This window comes from Talpa occidentalis, unplaced genomic scaffold, assembly GCF_014898055.3.
Source record: "Talpa occidentalis isolate TD23 unplaced genomic scaffold, MPIMG_talOcc4v2.1 talOcc4.7, whole genome shotgun sequence".
Taxonomy (NCBI): Eukaryota; Metazoa; Chordata; class Mammalia; order Eulipotyphla; family Talpidae; genus Talpa; species Talpa occidentalis.
Window position 1 is genome coordinate 6,704,464 of NW_023605083.1, and position 25,018 is coordinate 6,729,481.

The window sequence follows — 25,018 nt, forward strand, 5'->3', positions numbered from 1 at the left end:
ATCCCATTCATCCTTCAAAACAGGGCTTCTTGTATCTGGATAGGGAAACTGATGCCCCTCTCGCTGAAAGTTAGTATTCCTCCCAGTTTGACTGTAGTATTAGCAATACCCCTGACTTTGTCACTGGTAGAAATCACATATGTTTTCATATCACATTACAGTTGCTGCAGATTTCTCAGAATACCCTTTACACTTATCACCACCTTGAAACCATCACTGTTATCAGACCTGCCTCCAGATCTTTCTACATAATGTGTTAAGAAAGAAGCACATGTATTGCTGTATCACAAATTTCTATATTTTAATACTTGTGTTTTAATAAATTGCTTTTCTTTGCAATCCTGTGTATTTAATTTTATGCATTTAAAACTGTTGTGCTAAAGGGACCCACAGGCTTCCCCAGACTGCCAAAGGGGGACATAGCATGTGAGGGCTAAGGGCCCCCATCTTAGAATTGCTTTTGTAGTTCCCATCAGTCTCTCCATTTTTCAGATGGAGAAAACCTACATTTGGGGAGGTCCAGGCACTTGTCCAAGGGCCTCCATTAATGAATATTGAAGCATCAATTTGACCTTGGCATTCCCTGGAGCCAGTGTCTAAACCACGCACCACCTGCTTCCCAGAGCCTTGTCCTGGGAGCAGGAACACAGATATGACTCTGACATGACCCCCGCACCCCAAAGCAGCCCAGAGCAATGGAAAGTCAGATCCTTCTTCACCCTAACATAAGACTGGAATCCTTTGTCCTTATAGGCCACAGCAGGTGCCCCAGTCTGATTCCTCTTTGGGGGATGGGGGAACCACAGCAAGCCAAGATTGGGTTGAGGCACAGCCAAGGGCTTAGTTGGTGTATGCTGACTTCGGTGACTGACACAGACTAGGATGAGTCCTTCAAGGCTGGCTCAAGAGTAGGCCCCATAAGCTCAGCCATAAAACACATGGTTGTGTTGTGGCCTGAGGGCTGAGGGGCCAGTGGAGAGCCCAGTGCCCACCAGCCAATTTGCAGAGCTGTCAGGGATTCAGTAAGCGTTTACTGATTGACTGAATGAACGAGTAAATGAATGAACAAAGAATTTCATCCTGGACCAAGCAAAGGCTGAATCAGCCAAGGGTCCCTGGAGCAGAAGGAGGCCCATCCCCCTTGTTAGTCAGTTGCTACATCTCTTTTGCTCCCCCCTCCCAGCAGGGCCTGGCCAGATTCACCCCATTCTCACCCCTGCAGAAAAGCCGCTTTTCTTCCCCTCAGAAAATCAGACCCTTGGAAGCTTTTCTCAGGGGAATAGGACACCACAAGTGGGGGAGCCAAGGCCTTCATGTCAGGGGGACAAGAGTAAGGAAACCAATGGCAGCCTCTCAACAGCCCAAGAACTGACTGCTGCTCTCCTCCCCGCCCCCACCCCGGAGAACATTCCTTCGGTAGGAGCCAGACCTGTCTGAGCTCCAGACTAACCCACCACCCCCATCACCAATGCATTCATTCACTCATTCATTCATTCATTCCTTTTTCCTTCCTTCATTCTGCAGATATTGATCAAGAGCTTGCTACACACCAGAAAGTGTGTAGTGTGCCAGCACTGGGGACACTGCTGTGAGCAAGAGAGACATGGTCTCTGTCCTCATCGGTTTGAGGGAGTCTGGGCAACAGGGGGGAGCAGACAGCCAAAAGACGAGAGAAGAGTGAGGGTGGTGGTTAGTCTGGGCAGCCAGCTCCCTTGGGGTGGCAGGTATCACGCCCCCCATACTGCTGCCAGCTTCTCTATTACAAGGCACCCGGTTTTGCAAAACATTTAGCTCACACCTGAGACCATGTCTCCCAAAGTTTGCCGAGATTAATCGCGTTAAATTTATCACCTTTCACTAATGCAAACGACCATTCTTTGCCTGGATAATCTTTGCGGAGAAGGAAACTAAAAATGATATCCAGGTCAGACCCAAAAAAGGAAAGCACGTGAATTGCACTGTTCTTTAAAAGCACTTAAAAGGAATTGAATTAGAACTGAGACAAAAAAAAAAAAAAAAAAAATGGCCCCTGAATCCAACTCCCGCTGACACCAACTTAGAAAAATAGCTGAAGGAAAAGGATGTAGCACGTCAATCAAGATAAGATCGTTTTATTTTTAAAAAATGAGAAGCCTTTTGTTTTAAGAGGAGCAGGCTGGTAATTTGGAGGCGCGCAGGCAGCGTCAGAGCAAAGAGCTTTCATATTTCCAGACAGAAAGGATTTGGCTGCTGATAGAGAAGTTGAGGTTTGCATAATGAGATCCAACTCTGTCGAGGCTCCCCGTTCGCAAAGAGGCGAGGGGATCTCAGCCGTCTGGCTGATTGATAGGAACCCAGGTAGGGCACGCCGGCACAGGTATGTACAATCTCTCCTTTGTTGGTAATCAAAGTCGGCTGAATGAGACTCCAGCTTTTCTTTCTTATTCCTATGTACCAATTTGAGGAGCTCAGATGAAATGTGTTGCATTACACGGGCACCAATAAGTCACACTCTCTGTGTTGTGACACACCGAATATTACTAATTGTCAATCAGAAACCACACATCTTGTCAAGACGCTCCCTTCTCGACGGGCTGGTTCAAACCCGAAGTGATTTTTAATCAAGTGTTAATAATACAGCATCTGTCAGTGGACGGAGGGGATCAGGCAATCAGCGGAAGTGAACATATGACACGGCAAATTTTAATGTTTTCATTTTCCGCTCTTCCCAATTATCGGTGGGATTTCTGTCAGCCTGAAAAGTGCACTGACGTTGCTGCAGGTGAACTTCGCCGTGGAAAAGGAGGATGGCGGCTGTCAGGGCTTCCTCAGCAAGGGGGCCCTGCCCTGCCCTGCCGACAGCATCTCCCCGGCTCCCGGGAACACAGGGGGGCCTGCTGGGGCCCCTAGGGAGAGGACCCTTGCGCAGGGGAGCCCTCCCACCACTGCAGGCCCATCTTAGAGACGTGGTGCTTGCCCCAAGGGGCAGGGGGAGAAGCAGCGGGAGCTCTGGGGACACCTCTCCCCATGGGGTCTATAGAAACCCCACTGTCTCCTCGAGGGCCTGCCCACCCTGTGCCCAGGCGTGGACTGCAGCACGGCGCTCCTGCATGAGCAACAACTGACCAGATCTCTGATCTGCTCTTCCTTCCCTCACTCCCCATTTCCCATGACATGCCCAGGGACTGGGATCCCGAAGAATGTGGAAGGAAGCGGATCTGAAAAGGCGCCTTGTATCTCACACAGGTGGGCATGACCTTGCTCCTTCGCTCCTCAAGTCCCGTGCGCTCAGAAGCTAAGGACTCGTGTCTTTCTCCCTCTTGTGCTCTGGAGTCAGAAGGGTCATCGGGTGTCTAGTCCATTCCCTACCTACCACATTGGGCCCCCAGCCATGGGGCCCCCAGCAGTGGGACACTCAGGATCATCTCGGGTCGCCCCCGCACCACCACTGAGCTCTGCCTGTTAGAACTTTGCCTGACATTTCTCTCCAGGTGGAGCCGGGAGCATGTGTGGACAGTGGTCTGTGTCTGACCTGATGTCCTGCAGTGGGCTGCCAGGTGACCCCTGGCTGGACAGGTCCATCAGCAGGGCTCCATCCCACCCAACCCCCACCGTGCTTCTCTGCCACTTCCCTCTAGTCCATCCTCTACCCGATGAGCGGAGTCATTGTTCCCGAACCCAACTCCATACTCCTTTAGGATCCCCCAGTGCCTGTAAGAGAGCGCTCAAGCTTCCGGGCCTCAGTGCCATCTAGAGCGAGGACAGCGACAGCCACCTCCTCAGGCCAGGAGAAACACAGCAAGGCGGTGGTTACACAGACCCCACAGGCGGCTGGAGAGTCTCTGGACCCCTTCCCTGACCACCCAGATGGATACTTCTTCCACACTGACCAGAATGTTCCTTTCCTCATCTCTCTTGCCAATAGGCGGTGAGGCCTCATCATTTCTAGGTGTCCTGACCCAAACCCAGATGGGATGCGAGGTCTGACTATGACCTTCTTGACCAGAACTGGGTAAACCTGCACTTCCCTTACCACGCTTCTCAACCGTTTCAGTTCTTGCCTTTCCTCCCCCAATGTCTTATCACTCTGGGGAATCTGAGGTTGATCCAACACTTCTGTCTCATTTTATTTATTTTTTAAAGGTATATGGGTTATCTACTACTGTGTAACAAAAGACTCCAAACTGTAATGGCGTAGAACGATAAATGTGTGTCATCTTACCATGCTGAGGGTCAGGAACCCAGGTGTGGCTCTGCTGGGTGGTCGTGGCTCAGGATCAAGCTGTCAGCTGGAGGCTCTACTGAGGCTCCCTCCTGTGGTTGCAGCTCCCAGCTCCTCAGCTGCGGGCTTTTCTGTCCCTGTTCCGTGACAACTGATGTCTCCTAGGATAGATGATGAAGGAGAGCAATCAACTAAGATGGAAGCCACAGTCTTACAAGTTAATCTCGGAAGTGACATACCATCATTTCTACCATAACCTATTGGTCAGACAGCCTGGTCCAACATGGGGAGCAAATACTGGGGGATGGGGGAGAGGAGAGAGAGAGAGCTTGGGCCCTCCTGGGAGGCTGGCTACCACCTCTGGCTTGATCCCTGTATCTGCACCCAAGTGACACCTAACGATTCATAAGATTTAAATAAATGTAACCTCAAAGGGAAGGCATTTGTACCATTTGGAAAATAAGGCCAAAGGAGGAGAAGCCCTCAGAACAGAGAGACCAAAACCCAGTACAGCAAGCAAGACTGCCTCTCCATGCACAGCCTTGGGCAAGTCACTGTCCGCCTAGGCCTCCTGGCACCACTGGACAATGGGGGTGACCACGTGCTGTCTGAGATGCTGAGGTCCAGGAGTCTCAGCTCTAGGATGGCGCTTCCCAAGGTCTGGAAGGCACTCTGGGTGTGGGCAAATGTCATTCTGAAAAGACCCCCCTACTCCCCACGGGGTCCACTGCACAGGAACCCGCACTGCCAGTCTATCCTGGTGGCCGCCCTCCACGGCTGTGGAGCTCCAGGAATGGAGCCTTCACGGCAATTCCATGCATGTGACCTGCTGAGCAGGGGTCAGAGAGCTGGTGAAAGGCTCCTCGGGGTGGGGAGGAGAGCAGTGAGTCATCCCTGCTTGCCTGCCAGTCCCCTGTCTGTCAGGTTTTCCTAGACCTCCCCTGAGGATCTGCGTCCCTGAAACCTGGCCTGGACAGGGCAGGGGTCCCCACATCGTGGGGGCCTGGAGAGAGCCTCGACATCGTGGACTGCTGCCTGCTTATCTACTGCACAAGATCATGCTTCTGAGTATCAATCTTGATCATCCAGCAGCAGCTGCCTGGCTGCACTCCAACTCCAGGCCTGCCAGCCCTTCCCAAGTGCCCAGAGAGTAGAGAAAGAGAGCCACGCAGGAGAGCCCACCAGGCCCCCACAGGCTCCGCAGGCTCTGGCCACCCCAGCGGCTTCCCAGTCTACACTGCACAGGAACATGCACAGCACATTCCGGCCCACCCACCTCCATGTGCCAGGCAGGTCTCAGGGTGGGTGACAAGCACTGGGTCACTTCAAGGACAGGGTAAGTTCAGGTCAGTAGTCCACTCAAGGTGAATACTTCACTTTACAATAAAGAGGCAAAAGGAAATCATTTTTAATAAAAGTAAATTTAACGACTTTTCTTCCATGGAAAAAAATCAGACTTCTGACCCTCGTCTTAGAGTTGAGTACTGCTTCTGTTTTGAATCGTACATGTATCCTCCCCCTTCACCCTTTTTGGTGCTCGCAGTCCCTGTAAGCCCTAATCAGGTCTGGGGTGTGGGTTGGAAGGGGTGGCACCTCACCCCTCCGTGGGCCCCAGGCTGCTGTCCTCCACCCGCAGATCTCACACTGCCCCAGCCCAGCCCAAGGGACTCGAGCTGCACAGCGGGCCCGTGCTGCTCCCAGGCTCGCTCTCTCCACAGTGGTCACCCATCTGAAGGCGCAGCTGCCACCTCTGGAGAAAGTGCAAATGGATTTATTACACTGAGATGTAATTTTGCCGCCTGACCTTGGAGGTGACCCATCATTACTTACTAAGTTGAATCCAGACACCTCATTCTTCTGCTTGTTTGAATGAACCCTAATGGCCCCAAGTCGGCTGGGTGAGTTGGGGGAGGGGATTCATTACAGCACAGAGCCCTCCCGGGCATGGATGTGGGTGAATCAATAAGACTCACCTGGTTGGGAGGAGCACTAAGCCAAAGGGCCCCTATATTTTGGCATCCTCTCTAGGCACATTACCACCATCACTGGGGATGTCCCCTCTTTATATTATGGTCCTGTGAAGTCCCACCCCTCTTTCCCAGTCCCCAAGCAGAAGTGAACCAGGCTGGCATCTCTGAAGAAAACTGGAAACATGACTGAGAAATAAACGCAGGAACCAAAGGGCCTGAAAAGCAAGTTTCTGCAGATTAACTTTTTGGCCCTAAACTAAACCCATCTATTGCTGAAAGGTCCTTCCGGCTTCTCCCTGTCCCCAAAGACCTGCTCTGTCTCCTCCCTGTCCCTAAAGACCATCTTCATCTCTTCCAGCGAAAGCCCCTATATACTGAGGGTTCAATCTCTCAAATCAGGTGGTGGGGGGGTTGTCCTCATTCCAATTTAAGGGACCAGACAGCTATCAGCCCTCCCCGGTCAGGTCACCAACTCCGCCCTGCTTAGTGCTGGCTATGGGGTTAAGCTCAGGCAACTTCCTCCCATACCCAAGGAAGTTGTGCGGATTGAGTGTTTTTCATTGAAAGTAACAGAAATACATCTAGGTGAGCTTAGGTAGGAAAAGGAAACAAAGCTTTAGGATTCAGGGACATCTCATAGAACCCAAGGGTTTCTAGAAGAAACTAGAACCAGGAAGTGGGCTTTCCCTGCCTCCTGTCTCTGCTTCTTCCTTCCCCCTTCTTTTTTTTTTTTTTAAAGATTTATTTATTTATTTATTTATTTATTTATTTATTTATTTATTTATACAAGCACCGGGGTACAGTCAGAAGCGCGGGAGGGTGAGAGAATTCACCAGAGCCAGAGCGGGGAGCAGAGCAGGCAGAAGGACCGAAGTACACTGCTGAGGGGAGCAGCGGGCGGCAGGAGAGGTCTGCGCGCCATGTGGGACCCTCCTCCGGTGACTGGGGAGCAGCCGGGGATTGAACCGGCGCCGCAGAGGCTGTGGGCAGCTTCGCAACCCAGCGCTCAACCGCTGCACCACCGGGGAGGCCCCCTCCCCTCTTCTGAATACCAGACTTTCTACTTTTTCCAGGTCACAGGAGAGAAGACAGTTGCCCTACTGAGGGTCCACGTTGTAAATCCAGTAAACCGCCAGCACTGTCCAAACTTCCCTGGTGCAGTTCCAGATTCACAGAGGGAAGACTCTGGCTGGTAGGGTCCCACCCCCATACCTCTCAGTGGGCAGGTCTCAGAGCACCAGATTCTGCAGCTATTAGCACAGCCAGGATGGAGACCATGCCACATTGTTACCACCCCATGTTCATCCCACACAAATAGAAAGGGAAGCACATTGATGGGAACAGAAAGCCTATTCCCAGGAACTCTGAGCATGTTGCCCACTTGGAACACAGGGCCACCATCTCTACCATTCACTGGGGAGAAGTCGGGGGTGGGAGGGTGGAGCTTCAGTAAATATCAGTAGAAATCAGTCTGTCCCCAAAGAGTCAGTAACATCAGGATTGTCATCAAGGAGGTCCGTGGAGGAGGAAATCTTAAGGACTCATATGGAAGGTGCCCAGAGGAGAAGTGTGACTTGTCCAAGGTCACACAATGAGTAAATGGCTATGGTAGGACCAGCTCTTGTCTTGCCTCTAGGTCTAATACATGAGCCATCCCCGCAAGAAGTGTTCTATATGACAACAGGCGCTTCTGAGGCTTGTCAGAGGCCACCAAGGATGACTGGAAGCAAACTAATGCTCAAGCATCTCTGTTGATGGGAACATGTGTAGGAAATTTTCAACTCTGGAGTGTTGGGGGAATTTAGCAGGGAAAAAGGGATGTACCTGAGCCTTAATTCCAGGATGAGCCCTGTCCCCATGAGGCAACAAAAGGAGGTACACACACACACACACACACACACACAGTTAATCTGGTCTATAAGCCCACTAAGGTTGAAAGCACCCTACAGATATTCCCATTGGGATAGACAACCTAGCTTCTTCTATGAACTAAAAACCCATGAAAAAGAGAAGATGAATCTCTGATTCATAGAAACCAGTCTGTCCCCAAAGAGTCAGTAATTTCCAAAGCAAGAGCAGACCATCGAGAAACAGACTTAAAACCCTCCCAAGACTCCCAGCCTGTTTCTAGATGCTTGTCGGGAGCTGTCCATGGTGCTGAAGAGGCTGGTTCCCTCCTCTGACCAGGCAAGCCCCAGAGCCTCTCAACATGCACCCTGAATTTGCCCTGTGAACCCGACCAGGGGGGGTCTTGGTTAAGCAATAACCCGACAGGGTGTTGAACGGTGGAGACAATGGGCACAGGCTGCCCCTAGCCACCCACAACTAGGCTCCAGGTCAACAGGACCCTCTCCACTCTGACTCCTCCCAGGCTTCCCCTCTGAGCCACCCCCAACCTCACACGAACAATGTCATGAATTTTTCCTCCTTGATGAACTTCAAAGTCTTTTAATGACTCTTCATAAAGGAACAGTGGGGCCAAAAGTTGAGCAAAGGAGATGATTAAAGTACCTTATTAAAAGCAGCCTTGTAGAATTCTCCACATGAAAGCAAGCACCATTATGAGGGCTTATCCTTATAAATGACGCTTCGCTTTTGCGAACATGCTGAAACCTGATTAGAGTGACAAGCACTGACTGATACTGCAAACCTGTTAATAACATGAAAATTAGAAGAGGCTCATGCAAAGAAGGGAGATTAATTTAGCCGGAGTACATCTCGCGCAAATTGCAAAGTTGTGAATATGTTCTCAGATAATGAGCCTTCCCAGTCATCAGCTCACTTGTCATTTTCTGTAATTAATGTTAAGGAAGACGCCTTCCTGATGGTTCGTATTACTCATATACCAAGAAAATTTCTTCAGAGAAATAATTTACATTTATTATCATCGGTCTGTTTGTGTGGTTTATTTCGCGCCGGAGTAATTTATTGCAGGACCGTTTGCCATGCCTTGATTAGTCGCTCGTCAGGATGGGATGTAATTTTTTTTGCTTGATGGCGACGTCTAAAACTTGACAGTAGTGTAACACTCCTTCTCGTCTCCAGGAGGGTTTTTTCACTTAAATAAACTTTGGGGCTGAGCGCCCCAGGCTGCCTTCCCACCAGGAGGAGGCTTTAGCACACAGTTGGCCTGCCAACTTGCAGGTGTAGCTGGGGATTCAACGCTGGGGACCCTCTGGAAGGCTCCAGGCACCTGCCTCTTCCATGGTCCTGCCTGGAGCTTGACGTCAAGAGTTTATTTCCCCCTTCTTCATTTCACTCCTGTTCAGGATGAAGAGAGATTTTCTCTCTGCTCTCAACTCCACACTTGCCCTGCTATTTCTCTTCTCCCTCAGGCCACCTTCTATTGGAGATTTCTCTGCAATTGCTTTTTTCCTCCATACCTGGTTGTATATTTCTTTCCAACAGCTCTATGTAAGAGGAAATGCTGCAGACAAGGTTTTGTTTCCAAGGCCAGGCAAATCTTCAATTCCACCTTGAATTTCATTCCCTGGCACATCAGCACCAAGGAATATGTCTAATAAACTCACCTGCCTCACCCCCATCTCTTTCTCAGGTCCCGCCACCAAGAGCCAGAATGCGCAGGAGGGGTGGGCGGACTTGCTGGAACAGAGGCCTTTACAGAACAGATCTGAATTCACGTCACCATGACACCTGGAGCCATCACCACACCAACCTCACACTCGGCATCATGCATCCTCGAGGAGCAAGGACACTGGGGTCAGAGCTCACTGGGACAAGCCCCTGACTGGTTTCTCTGTTTTGGCCTCCATCGAGCTTAAACAAAGTGGCCCTTGTGATACTTAGTGTACCTACAGAGTGCTGAGCTCTTTGGGCACATCAGTTCTTGGGGGGGCGGGGTTCTTTACAACCACCAGGGTTGGTATTACTGAAGCACCTGGGACTCAGGGAGGCCCAAGCAATGTGTTAAAGAATTCAAGGCTAATGCAAAACACCACCACCACCATCACTGACATCGTAACTAACGTTTACCATCTGCTGAAGTGCTAGGTCACTTGTCTGGATTCAGTCTCATAGGCGATAGGTATGATTATGAGTCCCATTTTATCAGTGAGAAAACTGAGCCTCTGAGAGTCTCAAAGAGCCCAGCCAGTAAGTCATGGAGCTGGGTCTGACATGCTCCCCCACTCATATCTGTGCCCACCCCACCCCACTGCCTGTCCAGTAACACGCCACCCCAGGCCACTCAACAGATCCCCCCAGAGCCCTTGGGCCCTCCCCCGCACCTCCCCTCAATCACTTCACCTCCTTTCCCAGGTCCAAACTCGGGAAGCATCCTGCCAATCTCCCCAGCAGGGGTGGCCAGGCTGTGAAATGCACAAACAGAGGCAGTTAGCGTGAGTTACTGACCCCTGCACTGCAAATGAGGCAAACGATACAGATCAGGGTTCGCAGACAGAGATAATGATTTTTTTTATTGGACGTCTTCATCCCGAACCAGTGGTGTGGCGCTGGGTTGACCAGCAGTGCACCGCTGGTGTCGGTTAATGATAATCTATATTTATAAAACGATAGTCCATCAAAGTGGGATGAATATTTTAGAAGCCGCGGACAAATCAAATTGTCTTTGTCAAATGGGCGCGTGCTTTGGTGCTGAGCGTGTTTTATGGCTCTTTCTGGGGTGAGACGCAAAGGGTCCTTCTCGCTGGCTGGAGCGCTGCCTTCCTCATTGTGGCTGGGAGATGAGGGCTGTGTTTCCACTATTTTAAAAAACCCAATGAGCTGTGGAGATTGACATTAGCGCCAGAGAATTGTATTTTGTTTGATGAAGTTAACAAATAACGTATGAAACGACATGTGCAGTGTCTTTGTGGGGAAGAGTCCATTTATACTCCATTTATACTTGGAGAAATAAATTAGCACCTTTGGGAGTCTGGGTAGTAATAAGGGGGGAAGGACAGAGGCTGGGGGCCCTGACTTTCGGGAGATGGAGCAGGTGGGGAAGGAAGTGGAGGGAGGAGAAGGGTGGCCTGAATCTGAACACCCCCTCCGGGCAAACAGAGCTGCAGGGTCAGAATCCTGTCCCCAGAGTCAACAGCCCCTCTGTCTTAAACCCAGCTGTGTAAATGGGGCTAAGTGAAGGACTTTTGTGAGCCTCAGTTTCCCCATCTGTCCAACAGGGAAAATAATCCCTCCTCCATGGACCACTGCAATAAACAAGCAGCTTGGTCTGAGTCACCAACACGTCGTTGGAGCTTTAACGGACATGAGCTCCCTTCTTCTGTCCCATAAAGTGGGGTCCATGCAGCAGGAACCTGGACACCAGCCTGCCAATTAATACATCTGCACTCCGGCCCTCACCTACTGAGGAATATTTACAAAAGTAATAGCTGCCATTTACTGAGAGCTTTTCAGGAGAGAGGGGCTGTGCTAAGCACTTTACAGTAATGATTCAATCTTCTCAAGACTATCTCAGCAGCGTCCAGTAGAAATACAACGCAAGTCACAGACATAATCTTTTAAGGGAAAATAGCTGAAATTACTTTCAATGACATATGTTACGCAACCCAAAAATACAAGGCATTGTGCCAACATGCAATCAATATTAAAAGTATTGATGATGCAATAGAACAGTGACATGTTCTATTTTCATACCAGTGGTGCATGTAGCACTCACAGACATCTCGATTAGGACGCCCCACATTTCAAGTGCTGAATGGCCTCACGGGCCCAGTGGCTCGTGTGTGTGACAGCACAGAGAGAGAACAGCTCCATCATGATCAGAAGTCCTACTGAAGAACCCAACTCTAGAAGACGCAGGGGATGATTTTTCCCATTTTCAGACGTGGAAAGAAAGTCAGCCAGGCTGAAGATCACATAACTGACAAGTGCAACTGCCAGGAAGCTGCCCCCAAAATCCATGCTCTCTTTTATACCATCTCCAGAAACCTTGACGTCTGGACGTCTGTCTGCCTCCCCTGGGGCCCCAGGTGTGGCCCCGTTACCTCATCTGCGTAGGATGCCCTCATCCTCAGAGGTCTGGAGATATGGGAGGAAACAGTTATGTCTCCCTCACCTCTCCCTGCGAAACCCAAAACCTGTGGCTTAAAATACTGTCATTTTGTTTCCCCAATTTTGTGAGTTGGGCTCATCCCTGCCCCACATGGTGTCAGCTGGGGTGGCTCAGCTGGGGCGGGGAGATCTGGGATGGCCTCACTCATACGGTTAGCGTCTCAGCTGGGGTGGCCCCAATGTGGGTGGAGGAGCTGGCTGGGATGGCTGGGTGCTTCACTCTCTGTGTTGCTGGCCTTGGTTTTACCTCTGCGTGGGTCCTCCTCCAGCAGGATGACCCGCACTCACTCACCCAGCACCCGGCTCTACTCTGAACTCAGTGAAACTACAAGGCCTCTTCAGGCCTGAGCTCAGTAATCTCAAAACATGTCTTCTGCCATATCATCCTGGTCAAATCAAGTCAGGAAGCCCTGACTGTAGCGATGGAGAAAGACTCCACCTCTTGGCTGAGGAAGGCGTGTGCATGCAGGGGTGGGGGGTACCGCTGGAGTCGTCTTTGCAGAATTTTACAGGTGTCTCTGGGCCCCAGGCACAGGTGCCGCAGCTGAGAGGACCCTGGCCCGGCCTTGCTCCTGTTGATCCTCTGAGCGTCCTGCCCTAGGTCGAACAATCTACTGACACGTCAAGTGGAGAAGCTTTCCTGGAGGAAAGAAGCCATGAACACTCTGAGAAAGGGCTGGGGGCTGGGAGCGGGGAGAAGGGCAGGTTGGCTAGCTAAGTCCCTCGCTGATACCAGGGGAGAGCAGGAGCCTGGGACCATCTCAGAGAGGGAGACAGGAGCCACAGAGAGAAAGTCTAGGGGATTTCCAGAGACTTTAGGTCTCCACAGGATTTTCCTTTTTGAGTCACTAAAAGGACTGCTGTAGATAGATGGCCCAGCCCCGGGATGGAGGCCCAGGGAAAGAAGGAGTAGAATAGATTTGAAGTAGAAACTAAAACGAGTATGGGGTCCTTGAAGAAAGCTCTGGGTGTGTCAACTGGCCTTGGCCTGAGAAGTAGGTCTCTGGACATGACATGGGAAGGCCCATTGTGTTCCTTGGCCGGCCGTGAGGGATAAATATTCTCAACACTTAACCCTTACTTGGTCTTCTCTACTTAAGATGCAGTTGAACATGATCATTTCCATTTGGACTCATTCCATCCCTCCGCTGTCTTCTGAGGCCAGTGTTGCCCACTTCAAGAGGGATAAGACTGGGGACTGAGAAACTGCAAGGCAGGCAGGAAACTTCTAAAACCAAAGCAACCCCTGTGTCTAAACCATGTCCTGCGCTTGAAGCCCTTGGAAGCTAAGTGAAGAGGGTGATCTCAGCTGAGGCCTGGAGCACCCCATCATAGGCAGAGGGAGGACCATTCTCCCTCCCCCTGCTCCACACATCCCCAGTCCTTGCACTGAGCTGGGGGTCACCTGATAACCACACCCATCCACTCTTGTCTTTTGGTCCACACACCCCTGAAGGCTCCTGGTTTTTATAAGTTGCTCTGTCTGGACTCCAGGCTGGCTGCATTTCCTGCCTCCTGACCTCCCAGGGCATGGGTGCTGGCCCTGTGGCTCCTATAACTGACCACATTCACCACCCACCACCCAGCAGTGCCTTTTGACTGAGAAGTGTCGGCTCACACCCAGGGAATCCAAACTCTCTTCTCCTTGCCTTAGGCAGGATGCTCTAGGGGTTATGAGGATGACTGTTGGTATAAACAGACCCAGGTTCAAACCCCAGATCATCTATTTTTTTAATTTCCCATAGTAACTGTGTAAACTGCCCGTTTCCTGGTCTGCACAGCAGTAGGAGTCAGGGTGGAAGGTACAGCCACGCTCAGCAAAGTGCCTGACTTAGAATAAGTAACTAGTTGTTAGCCGTCATTCTCGATTCAGTAAGGACTGCTTAGAAGTCAAGGAAAGTTGTTAGAGAGTATCTCAGCAGGCAAAGCCCACTGGCAGAGGACTTGGAACAGGTGGGTTTTCCATAAAAGGAATGAATGAAGATCTTTGGAAATGTGCGAGCCCTTTCACAATGAAGTTGGAAGACAGATGGGGGCAGCCGAGGCATTCCAAAGACCCCCTGCCAGGTTGAGAGATGGAGGACCAGAAGTTATAGATTGTTCTGTTTTTAAATATTCTTCAACTTGAACGCAAGCTGATTCCAGAAAATTCCAAATTTCTTTTTTTATCACAGAAAATGTTACTGTACAAAAGTAGGCTGAAGTAGGAAAATGATATAATCAGCCCCACTGACCTTTCACTCAGCATCAACAATCTTGTGGACAATTTACTTTGTTGCTAACGTGTACTCCTATCTCCTCGGTCAGTTTGAATCACATACCAGACATCAGGCTTCCTATCAACTCATTTGTTTGCCCAGTTATACCTCTACACAATTTTTAAAAAATGATCAGATACCACCACTACACCTAAAAAAATAATAATGATCTACTATGATAAAATCCAATCGAGGTCTATAATTACCAAATTATCTTATACTTTTTTTCTTACCATTTGAACTAAAATCCAATAAAGTCCATATATTGCAACTGATGGGCAAGTCTTTGATCTTTTTGATCAAAATCTTTTTGATCAGATCTTTTTGATCTGTTCATTCTGCTCCATCCCTCTGTTTCTTTTGCAATGTTTTGTTCAAATACCAGATCACTAGTCCGCATTTTGCTAACCACATCCTCTTGGTATCATTCCGTGTGTTCACCCTTCACCTTTCTTTTATGTTAGTTGTTGATCTGGAAGCTTGATCAGACTTGATATGATTCTTTTGGCAGCGCGACTTCAGTTTCCATCATGACATACACACTGTCTCTTCATCCTTTTTCTTTGGGGGCTGTGCGTAGCTATAGAAGCTCATTGCCTTCGTCCATTATTTCATTAGAGGTTACAAAATAATATTTTAATCTATCACTCCTTCATTGATAAGCTGGTCAACTTCTCTAAAGAGAAACTTCCTTGTATCAATTAACTGGTTACCTGGAGTAACATTCACATGTTAATGCAAGATAAATATTTGATTCTTTCCCTCATTTACCAATTTTCAAAATGAAACTCATATCCTCCAAAGGTGACCTCACAGAGTGGTTTTGTCTTGTTTTTAGTGTCTTTATGATCTCATGGGTTTGAACAATGTGAAGTCTTTTGATCCATTGTAACTATTGTCCTTATTTATGTTCGTATTGACCAGTTATTGGCCATGGGAGCCTTTTTCAGGATGGCTTTTGAGTCCCTTGGATGCAATTTTAGGAGATATTTTATATTACTTTACTGTCTGAAATGAGAAGATAGTTCAGGCTCATCTTGTACATTTCCTACCCTAGTCTTAAAATTGACCATTTCATCAAGAAACTCTAATTTCTTTTAAGGGGTATTTAGACACCATAATCTGAGTACTGGGGTGCTCACTGCTTCTGAGGGGTTGCCTGTTTTTAGTGCTTTTCAGGGGGCAGAGACTGGCAATGTGCTTTCTTTTGAACTTTTTCTAGATAAAGTACACCAAGAATTTATATGCTTCCAACTCAAATTCAGGACTGCAAGGTTTTTATTTTACTTCATAGATCTGACATCTTTGTCTCCTCACCCATACCAAAAAAACCCTAGTCCTCAATGCTGACGATAACATTCCTCAACTTGGAACGACAGGACCAGCACTTTATCAACAATGTAATTACTGAAATTAATTTCATACAAAAAACATAGTCAAATCCCTGTATTTTAAAGTTAATTGGGATAGGTCCTCCTCCTGTGATTATGCCAACAACATGACATACATTTACGCTCATTTGTTTCATTTCAATTTCAGTTTTTAGAGATTGCTATTTTATACATATATAAAATATTTACATGTTTCCAAAATAAGATCTACTAAACTAGGGGTACGCAAAGCAGTATCTACCTCTGTCCCTTTCCATCCCCTATAAGTTTACTCCTAAGAGACAAGTACTATTATCTTTTATTTCAAAGATGAGGGAAAACAAGGCTAGTTAGTAGGAGAAATAACTAGGACAAGTACCTAGGCTTCCAGAACATATTATTCTCTGTTGCATCCCCAGTATTTCTTGGTACAAAAAAATACAAATTGATAAATTAAAGGTGGGTTGGTTACTTTTCTATTTGAAATGCTTTCAGAAGTGCTCTGGGGCCCAAGGGAATAAGTCAGAAGAGGAGGCTTAATTGACACTATCACTTCATGGAAAGCAGCAGACTTCAGCTAAGACCTAGACGGTGGTCTCTGAGTGCCCAGGCAGGAATGAACCCTTTCCCCCAGGGACATGGAATTTAGAGTTCCATTTGACCACAATTGAGGTAAACGGCTTCCGATTCTGAAAACTCCGTGTCTGGCCAGGTTGCTAGGCTTGCCCAGTAATCTTTCATACCTGAATAGGTGGATGCAAAGGTGGCTGTCTTATTGCCCAAGACAATAAGAATTTTCATCAGAGACACTGTGCCTTGTCCCTACTGTGTGCTCACTGCTTGCTGAACATGCAGCTGCAATCCCTGCAAGGGCCGCCAGGTGACTGCCACTCTGCATCCAAGCCCATTGGTTTCCCAAGGTGTTCCCTTGGCCAATGTATAGCCTGTCTCACATTGTTTCTTGACTGGTGGGGTGGCCAGCGCTTGAAGCCAGATGCACCTAATCCTGAAGCCTGTGGTGGCTAGTGCCTTTGATCACAGACATCCTCTTGCTGAAGGAACAGAATCCTGTTAGCATCTGTTTTTAAGGGTTTGGTTTGCTAGGGAGGATCTTAAATCACACTTGTGAGGAGCCTCCCTGGTGGCACAAGGGGTTAAAATGCAACCTATGAAGCTGTCTGCAGCCTCTGCAGCACAAGTTCGATCCCCCAGCCAGCCAGGAAGCAACCCACATGGTGCAGCAGAACCTCTCCTGCCTCGCCCGCTGCTCCCCTCAGCAGTGTACTTCGGTCAATCTGCCTGTTCTGTTCCCCACTCTGTCTCTGGTGAATCCTCTCACCCCTGACACCTCTGGCCTGTACCCCAGGTCTTGTACACATAAATGAAATCTTAAAAAAAAAAAAAAAGACAAAAGCAGTTTAAAAAAAAAAATCACACTTGTGATATCAAATTCTTGCTGAATTTCCAGGGCATGAGAGCCCCAGCCTCTGCAGGACAGGCTTTGAAAGCCTTGAAGTCCTGCCCCAACCATCCCCTGGACACTTCTCCCAGGGCTTCTCTCCTAGAGCCTCCCTGCTGGGAACTCCAGGAGGGCTTGGGGAGCGGGCAGGAGGAGTGGCAGGCAAGATGTCTCTTCACCATCTTTAGGGTAAAAAACAAATGCAAAAACCAGTCCTTCTGAGAGTCTAACCTGCCCCTGGCCTGCCATGGCTGTGCTGACTCCCTCCGTCTCAGAGCAAGTTAGCAATTCACACAAACCTTCCCCCCTTCCATGTTCACTCCCCACCCATGCCCACTGCCCGAGGACTGGACAGTGTGATGCAGTGGCCAGAGCAGCACCAGGCAGGCCAGTCCCAACCCTGGAGCTTCAAGCAAATCACTTCAGCGGCCAACATCTGGCTTTCCTCGGCTACAAAAGGCAGGTAAAAGGAACTCCCTGGCAGGGCTGCTGGAAGGCCTGAGAGAGGCCCCATCAGTCTGAGGACAGATGTGGCCCGTGAACATGAATTCCCACTTAGCCTGGCACTAAGCGCCCATCTGTCATTGCAGGATGCCCCACCCACGTGCTCACAGGAGCGGGTGACAGAACACACGTGTCCTCTTCCTGTGCGCCAGCCTCTCTGCGAGCATTTCACAAATTGTGACTCATTTAATTCCCACAGCCATCCCCTGAGATAGGCACTAGTCATGCCATTTTGCAGAAGAAGAAGTGAGGTGCTGAGTGGCTGGCAGAATAACTTGCCTGAGGCCATAGCCAGGAAGTGGGGGAGCCAGGAGCAGAGGCCACAGAGGCTGGTTCCAAACTCCATGGCCCCGACCACTCCACAGTCCTGCCTGCCTCCACAGTGAGCCCCCAGAGGGTCCCCAAGAGCAGAGGCCAGTCCCCTCGGGGTATCAGCCTCCTCCCCTGCCCTGTACCAGGGAGGCGTCCACCACATGCCTCCTCCCTGCCCACCTGCCCATGGTCCCTGGGGGAGGTCCCCACGCCAGGGCACAGCATCCTCGCCTGTGGCAGCTACCAGAGCCTTCAGGAGGTGGGTGCTGCTTTCAGGGCTCAGGGTCGGGGGTGCGCAGGGTAGAGAGGATGGCAAGTTGCTTCCCACATGGTAGGTGCCCATTAATGGAAGCCACATTCTAGGTGATTTTGAAATGCCCAAATGCTAATGACCAGACTGCACCTGGAGACTTAAGGTGTCTTAGGTGGAGACCCCAGGTCCACAAGCTCGTGGAGAAGGGGAAGGATTTCCCTGCCACCGAGACGCTGGGGACACATGGTCCCGGTCTCCGGGATGCTGTCACCAAACCCCTCCCCAGTGAACATGCCAGTCATCCTCCCATCCAGAGGTGAGTCCAGCCCCTCCCCCTTGCATCTGGACTCATCAGAAGGGGCTGAAGTGATGCTGGCCAGTCCCAGGCCCCACCTGTGAGAGGACCAGTGAATGGAAGGCTCGCTCTGGGAAGTCAGCTCTAGGAAGGAGCTGAACCATTCACCCAGAGACTGCCATGTCCTCAAGGGGAGAGAGAGGTGATGCCCGCCCTGCCTTGCTAGCCCAGCAGGTGCCCCTGTAGTACAGCAACCACCCGGACAGTTCAGCCCCTGCAGGTGCCATGGGGGCCTGGGTATGTGGTGTCCATCAAGCCATCCCAGCAGCCCCAGCCACCCTGAGGGCCATGTGCTCTGTGCCTGGCACACTGAATCGTGCAGGCACAATGGCCGCTGGTTTGAGGTGCCCAGCTAGGGACTGGAACAGCAGAAAGCAGTGAGGGGTTAAGGCCAGGCCCTGGCGGTGGCAAGAGCTGGAGCTCTGAGGCTGGAGAAGGGAGGGGCTGTCCCCAGTGCGGTTTCATTTCACTGTTTCCCCAGGAGGCAGCCGGGAGGCCTAACCCATGGAGAACAGCCTTCCACGCCTTCCACGCGCAAAGCTCCCCCTTCAGCCTTCCCCAGGACCCAGCCATGTCTCCACCTTGTGGCTCCTCTCCGGAGGACAGACTTGAACAGGTTTTTGGCTAAGGGGGCATCCCGGTACCCCCACAGTATTGCTGTGGGTGCTTGCCAGAGCCCACGGGCCCAGGTCCTACAACCTCCAGACAGTGTCCCTCAGACAAACACTCCACCCTCGGGAGCGGAGGGAGGGAGGGAGAGATAGAAGATAAAAGGGCCAAGGACCAAGGGCGAGAGAGGCACAGAGACAGAGAGAAGAAGGGGGACAGAGAGACGACGAGAAGAGAGAGAGGCAGAAATAGAAAAAATGAAAACCAGTGAGATGAAACTGTGGCGCGATGGCAGTGGCAAGGATGGGGGCGCAGGGCGGCAAGGAGCAGCTACTCCATGCCCTGAACACCAGATTCCCCCCCCCCCCCAGCTCATAGCTATATTTTGTTGACACCCCCGGCCATCTCAGCTCTCCCTCCATGTTTGATCCCAGGCACCCTGGGGTGGAACCTGGCAGGGCACCAGCCTTCAAAGGTGAGCTCAGGTTACCAAAATACACATCTCCAAGTCCCTCCAAGCACAGAGGGGTGGCCCCATTTCCCCAAGAAAAGCTGCTACCCAGGAGGCCCTAGCAGGCTGCCCCCTCCATTGGCCACCTCTGCTGACAAGGGCCAGTACAGGGCAGGTACCAGCCCCTCTCCACCCACCAACCCGCCCCGCTCCCCGGGGGCTTAGCAGCCCGTGGGCTGGAGAGACAACGCAGCCCCAAGGGATAGCAGGGGTCAGGTCTCCATCCGGAGGGCCCGAGATGCCACTTCCTAGGAAGGGCTTCTGCCTCCCCCTCCCTCTCCCCCCATCTCCCGTTCCCCTCCCTCCAGCGGATGGAGGTGTAAAGCCAAGAGGGGCCCCCTGAGCAGGCTCCATAACTCAGCCAGCCAGCGGAGGCCGATATTTAAATCATAGCTTACTTTGCTTTGTGTGAGGGAATTTATTAGCCTACCACATAAATGTTTTATTCATTAGGCCGTGTAAATAATGCATGCCTGTTTCCATGGAGACTTAACCCTTCGGCTCCCAGAGCCCCGGCCAGCCCTGGCCGCCCCACCTTTGTACTATCTCGCCACTCCCCTGGATCTGGAGCTGCACAGTAACACGGAGACCACAACACACAATCATAATGTTTTATCCATCTATTTTCTTAGCCAGACACAAAGTCCAGCTCTTTACTCCACGGTGTCACTGTCATATGTGCCACGGTCACACACACACACCCCCGTGTCACAGAAGAGAAGACGGAAGCTCAGGGGGGAGGACACACTGGTTCAGGATCACACGGGGCAGATATGGAGCCGGGATCTACACATCAAAGCCCTGGACCATGCTGGGACGCTCAGGGGGGCTGCTTAGAGGGCCCTTGCAGGTAGGAGCTACCCCTGCTCATCTTGCTCTGCGGCATCAGCCTGACTCTCTCCTGCAGATGCACAATCCCAGTCCCGCAACGCTGAGGTTTCATGTATCACCCAGGCCAGCCCGTGAGAACCAACATGTAAACAGAAACGCAGAGTGGCACAGGACTTGCACAAGGTCGCACAGCCCAGGTTTCTCCTCGTGCTGTGATTCCCTCTTCTGGAAACTTCTGAGCTTCACCAGTGACAGTGCTGGCCCCTCACTTTACACACAGGGACTCTGAGACACTGAGGTTAAGAGTCTGGCATGGGTCACCAGTAAACTGGCAGGGAGAGCGTGCTGGGGGACGCGGGCAGAACCCTGGCTCCCCCGTTACATCTCCCTGCTCTGCTCAGCAAGCCCGGTCGCGCCCAGGCCACCCCTGTCACCTCGGCCACTCCTCATCAGCGTCCATGTGCCCGCACGGCCCCTGCTGACAGCAAAGCACAGAGGCCAGCAGGGCTCCGTGACCACCACTGGGGTGCCCGCACCCCCCTTCCGGCACTCTCGTTCCTTGCAAACAGCAAAATCAAATGTGAACCCAGAGCAGCTTGAGGAGAAACTGCCCAACCCACCAGCGTCTGCACATCACACCTTAAATGTCACCCTCCCAGCTTCTCAGCAGCCCCGTCCCCAGACACGGCCTGACGCCTCCCTGACTCACTGAAGATGGCCCAAGAGTCTGCGAATGTGGCCAGGACTGACCCCTTCCTGCCCCCCACCACCCCAGAAGGCCTCAGAGGGGCACCTGGTTTGCATCCCTTGCAGGGCCCTCTCCTCAGAGATATGGAAGAACTGGCCAAGCCCCACAGGTAAATGGCAAACCCTGGAGTTAACCCAGAAGGGAGGCTCCACCTATCCTCCTTGCCCAGCCTTGTGGGCTGTCCCAGCGCCTCTGGGAGCAGGATGAGGGCTGCCTGCGGCAGGCAGTGAACCCCACTGCACCTTTAGGGGCGCACTTGCTGCTCCAGTGAAAAAGAAAGTCTCCATTTGGTGCCCTCATCACATGCTCCCCAACACAACAACCCACACTTGGAGACAAAGGCTGCAGAGATGGGAGCCCTCTGCAGGAGGCAGGGGCTGGCAGGAAGCTAAGAGCCCCAGTGCGTTCTCATTATATTTATTATACAGTGGCTTCCATTCATAGCAAGCCCTGCTGGCTTCTGCTTAATAACAATAGCGATCACAATATCACTAAGACATAGGTAGCATTTCCAAGGGCCTGGCATGCTTTGGCTTTTGCAGTTTAATTTCTCTAATCCTCGGAAAACCTTATGAGTTAGGATCATTCTTAACCTTGCTGAGGAGATAAGGAAACCGAGGCACAGAGTGGTTATACAGGCCCCAAGTCACACAGCCAGCAAGTAACCAGGGTGGACTTTGATTCCTCATAACCACAGTATATCCCAGAGGTAAATAAGTAAAGTAAGTAAGTAAATTACAAATAAACACATTTTTGTAACAGAAAAAGTACAATTTGTAATAGGAAGTAAAAAAAAAATTTATGAGAAATACACAGATCTAACAAAAATCACAAAGGCCTTTATGTATTCAGCATTACCTGGGGACATGACGTCATCAGAAGCACCCCCTCTCAAACCTGCGTGGAGCTGATGAGAACGAAGCCTAGTTTGAGGTATTGCAGCCAACAACAAGGCTCAGGACTCCTTTCTCTCAGGGCTGGGGCACAGAGTCCAGATGTGAAGCCAGACAATGACTTCAGAGCTCTTAGTGCTTTACCACTGAGCTATTGGCTCAAGTTATCAAGAAATCTTAACATCTGAGCCCCTGGATACATCTGTGCCTGAAGCCAAATCCATCCCCAGGATTTTTCCTTTATTCCAGTCAATGAGTTCATCGTTCATGCTTAATCTACTAGAAATGGACTTCACAGGGCTTTACCCCTACAAAGGAAAGAATGACTCCCCCCTACTCCCTTGGCTGGGACGACCCTGCTCAGTGCATTCTGTACATGATTTCAGTCCAAGACTCAGTGTCCCCAAGTGGCAGGATGAACACGGCAGTGTCAGGACTAGAGTGAGGGAAGTGAGGTACCCCGGGTCCAAACTGTAAGGAGGAGCTCACTCTCAGGAACCAACTGCGCACCTGCATGGCCCAATAGTGAGCCACTGCCCTCACCCTAGACCCAGCCCTGCCATGTGGACACATGTCCAGGCACCGTGCTGGTGTCCAGTTCCTCGGGCACAGGACCAGGAGGGCACCACTTCACCTGGCTGTGCACTCCTGTAACTTGAGTGACCAGACCTCCACAGCAGCAGGCACCAGTGGGGTCCCCTCACAGGCAGAGCTTCATGACCTCACACACTACACAAGCACACTGGTAGCTCTGGGGGTCCTGGAATGGGGGGGTGCAGGACACACATGTGGGATCGCTCACAGCATTCTCCAATGCTAGTCAGAGTCCCTACCACCTGGAGCAACCCTCACCACACACTCAGGGCTCCCCAACAATCTCACCCAACCCTGACTAGTGTTCCCATTAATGGGCCCAGCCCTGTCTCAATTCCCTCTACTCCCTCCTGCCCGCAGGCTTTAACACACGGGCTCCCCTCAACCATGAATATGTGGCCCAATCTTCCCTTCCCCACCTGCCTGGACCTTTAAACGATTTTCAATTTCCTGACTCACAATCAAAATCTGACCTCCTAGTCTATGTTCTATATAGATAGAGATACAGACACAGATGCTTTGACTGTTATCACAGTGAAAGAACTTGTAAGGAATGAATGAGATCTCAGGCCTAGGAACAGTTTCTGAATTACTATACTCCAAAATCACCCCAAGAGACACCCCCAGAAAGACCTGGGCCAAGACCTTGGGTGGGGGCCATACACGTATAACATTACCCAGCCGGAAAGAGCTGCTTGATCCCAGCCCTGGCGCTGACAGTTCTGACTCTCCTCATGGCTTGGACTCAGCTCCCAGAGCCGAGATGACCTTAGGGTAATGGTCATTCCCTCACATTCCTAACGCAGGCCCCATGGGGGTCCAGCTCCTGCTTCCCAAAGGACAAGGTTACTCCCTTTGTACCTGCCTCCCAAATCCTCCCTCTAACAAAACCCCCTTGTCCTCAGCAGGACACAGACAGGGCCTCAGAGACCCACTTAGAAGGCCCTTAGAAGGACTGGCTCATGTCCTTCCAAAATATATGTTGAACACCAACACCCAGTACTTGTAAACACGGCCATGTTTGGACACTGAGTCTTTGCAGAGGTAATCAAGTTAAGAAGAGGTCCCAGAGGATCAGGGTAGGCCCTTAATCCAATTTCACTGGTATCCTTCTAAGAAGAGGAAAGACAAATGTCTTATGATGACAGAGACTGGGGTGAAGCAGCCACCAGCAAAAGATGTCAAGGGCACCAACGACCACAGGAGGCTTGAAGAAGTAAGGATGGCTTCTTCCCAGGAGCCTTCAGATGACACACAGCCCTGCTGAGCCCGACTCCGGACACCCAGCCTCTGGAACAGGGAGAGACCAGATTTCTGTTGTTTCAAACCATCATGTGTGTGGTTCTCACAGCCCCAGAAAATGAATGCAGGTGACTCCCTATCCTTCACGCACTGCTAATTTCTTTGCAGCCCCCTTCCCTCACTCATGGAGCACCCTCCAGAGGAACCAGCAGAACCTGTGAGCCTTTAGGGTTCTAAGATATGCCTTCATCTCTGAGGGCCACCAAGTGACACCAGGAACCCTGCCTAGCTTGACCCATTAGGGACAAGTAATGCTGCAGACACAGGTCAAGGGAGGGTCCAGCAGGCAGGTCATTAGCCTGGTCTCAGATTCTGAGGGTGAAGGTCTCAGGTCCACAGGTCCACAGCCTTAGACATCCTCCCCGGAACAAGGGGCTTTACCACAAACCTTCTCTTTGGGAAAAGGGTCTGCACAGGAGCATATATCTGTACCAACTTCCCTCTCCCTCCTCATACCTCCTTATCCAGTCACCGGTGACCCGCATCTAGCCAGTGACATGTTTCAGTTCCTGTACCATTTTTGCAACACTTCACTTTAGTAATCACTCCCAGTTCTTGACATACTGTCCCTCCCTGACCTCAGTGACCTCTCATCTTCCTGTATGTCTTCCTCCTCCCCAGCTGCTCCTCTTTCTCCTCCTGGGACTATCTCAATGGCTGTTGCCCATGGGACTGCTCTCTCTTAATGCATGGCCTCCCCCACTCTGTGGCTTCCCCCTGCACCCGGAAGCCAGGGATGCCCTATCTTGCCTGTCCACGCCCTCTCTGGGGTTACAGATCAAGGGTTGCAGCAGCTTCTCCACAGTGCTTGGATA

General features: G+C 50.9%; 1 protein-coding gene across 3 annotated transcripts in view; it reads right to left on the reverse strand.

The window, feature by feature from the left end:
- The window catches only part of MVB12B (multivesicular body subunit 12B), a 376,259-nt gene that overhangs the window by 293,330 nt on the left and 57,911 nt on the right, over positions 1-25,018 (reverse strand). For all 3 annotated transcript variants that reach the window (XM_054689327.1, XM_054689326.1, XM_037493016.2), the window contains one exon: positions 4,202-4,362. The gene's annotated coding sequence lies outside the window, so the exon portion shown is untranslated. The remainder of the gene's footprint in view (positions 1-4,201; positions 4,363-25,018) is intronic.